Here is a 2500-nt window from a genome sequence, read left to right on the forward strand (position 1 = left end):
CACTAACACGTGTATCCAGCCTCTTGGTGCGAAAGAGGGGTCCAGAATAACCCGATCACGCCTTCCTCCTTTTCTCCTCTCCTTCCCACACGCACGCACGCACCCCCCCCCCCCCCGCCGCCGCGAGCGGCCACCAGGTCCGGGTTCGTGGAGAAGCCTCCAGGTCTCCCGTCGGATGTTACCCCTGCTTTAAACAGGGGACTGGGTCTTTCATGACGCCCGGGGGTGGGGGGTGGGGGGTGGGGGGAGGCTTCTACACGGGGGGGGGGGGGCATGCCGTGAGAGAACGAAGCTGTGGGCCGCCATCGGGGCCGTTCCGGGGGAAAGAGGCAAAAATGCAGATGATGTATCTATCTTGGTAAATGATAAACAGGAAATAGAAATAATCAGAGATTTGTTTGAACAGTTTGGTCAGGCTTCTGGTGGTCATTTAAATATGCAAAAGAGTTTTATGATATCGCCCAATAACATTAAGGGAAATATACAAGTAATGCCACTGGAACATCTGATTAGTAATAATAATAAAAATGAAGCAATACATTCAGAAGCTGAGGAAGGGCAAATTCAAACACATGTTAAATTATTAGGAATTTATTTTGCAGTCAAATGGGAAGGGTGGGAATATAATTGGAACATGTGGAGAGATCAAGTCAAAGAAAAAATACAAATGCGGCCAAAAATGGCATCTTTCTATTTATCGGAAAGCCATGTACGTTAGTACGTACTTGGTACCGGTAGTAGGTAATTTGGCAGCTGTCTACCCACCACCTGAAAGGATCGTTAAAGAGATTAATAAAATGGCATTTAAGTTTCTATGGGGAACGGCTAATTTCCCCCTTGCAAGAGCAGAGGCGTACAAATCTGTAGCACAGGGTGGTCTAAATTTTACAGCAATTGGTTTCAAATTTTTAGCAATTTTTGTTAGTCATAATTTTGGGAAGTGGGCAGAGGTAGAAAGAAAAGAATTGGCACCTCATTTTTGGTTGGTGGCTTTTGCCAAACACCGGAGAATTAAAGATTGGGCCAAAATATGGTGGGAAGAAAGATAAGGTCAATTATAAAATCACACCATCGCTGAAGTGTTTTGGACCTGATTATTTGATTGAAATGTACAGTAATGTAAGAGAATGGAAATTAAGGGCAAGCATCATAAAAATGGAAAGGTGTGAACCAAAAGTGAAGAGAAAGAAAATGTATAGGAATTTATTAGAAGTAAATAGTTTTCAGCCGGAATGTGAAAAGAATGTAAAAAGGGGAAATTTATCCATGTATTTAAAAGAGCCTGTACACCAGATGGAATTCTTGAAAGATCAAAGAATTCCTTATAAACTATGGGACATCAGATGGAAGTTTTTTCATCAGATTTATAGCGTGCAAGCAAATACGCCGTGGCTAGCCAATGTTAACCAAGCTTGTCCACGATTAAGGTGTCAGGAAGAAGCTGTAAGAACAGGGCAGACACAAAAAGAAACCGTTCCACATTTTGTTAAAGACTGTGTATCTGCGAAAGAGACGTGGACTATAATTGCTAAAACTCTGGATTGGCCAGACCTTTTGAGGGAAAACTATTGTTTCGGGAGCGGAACCGGAAAAAGGAATTCAAGGCCCGAGAGAAAGAAAAGGAGTGAAAAGACCTAGAAATAAAAACAACGTAGTGAATAATTACTGGAAGGTACCCTGGACAACGATAAGAATTGTCAATTTATTTGTTCTAAGTATCTTATGTTGGCAACGGTTAAAAGAAAGTAAGACTCAGAACATATGCAGTTCCGGAAGTACGATTAGGACGATATTATCAGAAATAAGAGAACTGAGTTCATTTGAAAAAGAAAAATTGCCGCATGAGAAGCGGAGAAAATTCTGGCCGTGGACATCAGAGTCGACCCCTCCTATAACACAGAGCTGAGCTGAGATGAATATTTTGTGTTAGTGTTAGGTTAGTTAGGAAAAGTATGTGTATTAGCTAGATGCGTTATTCTGAGAGTGGCGATATTGTTACGTGTTTTCGCGTGCGGGATGTGACCAGTAGTATGAATAATTTTAATAAAAAACCTTACCTAAAAAAAGAAAAAAATCTTCCCTAAGCCGAAGCCTGTTTGCAAGGAGGAAGGACGTGGTTTTCCGGAGCTCCTGCGAAGGGCTTGGGTGAGCGCTAGGGTTGCCAGGTTCAATCCCTGAGACTGATCCTGTCATCTTCAGGAGAAAAGAAAGTCAGCCAAGTGCAGGTGGTTCTTGCAACCTTGTAATGGAAAAAAAACCACAAGGCGGAATTCTCCCTTCCCTCGGCACAACTTTTAAAGATACAGAAGATCTCTTAGAGGCTGGGCCTGGCAACCAAGAGGTCTTTTGTATCTTTAAAAATTGTGCAGGGAGAATTCCACCTTGCGGTTTTTCCAATTACAGGGTTGCAAGAACACCTGCACTTGGCTGACTTTCTCTTCTCCTAAAGATACAGGATCGGTCTCAGGGATTGAACCTGGCAACCCTAGTGAGCGCGGTT

General features: G+C 42.8%; 1 protein-coding gene across 1 annotated transcript in view; it reads left to right on the plus strand.

The window, feature by feature from the left end:
* LOC133375319 (collagen alpha-1(I) chain-like) overlaps positions 1-2500 on the plus strand; it is an 8813-nt gene that overhangs the window by 3020 nt on the left and 3293 nt on the right. The gene's annotated exons all lie outside the window — the stretch shown is intronic.

This window comes from Rhineura floridana, unplaced genomic scaffold (genome assembly GCF_030035675.1).
Source record: "Rhineura floridana isolate rRhiFlo1 unplaced genomic scaffold, rRhiFlo1.hap2 scaffold_22, whole genome shotgun sequence".
Lineage (NCBI taxonomy): Eukaryota > Metazoa > Chordata > Lepidosauria > Squamata > Rhineuridae > Rhineura > Rhineura floridana.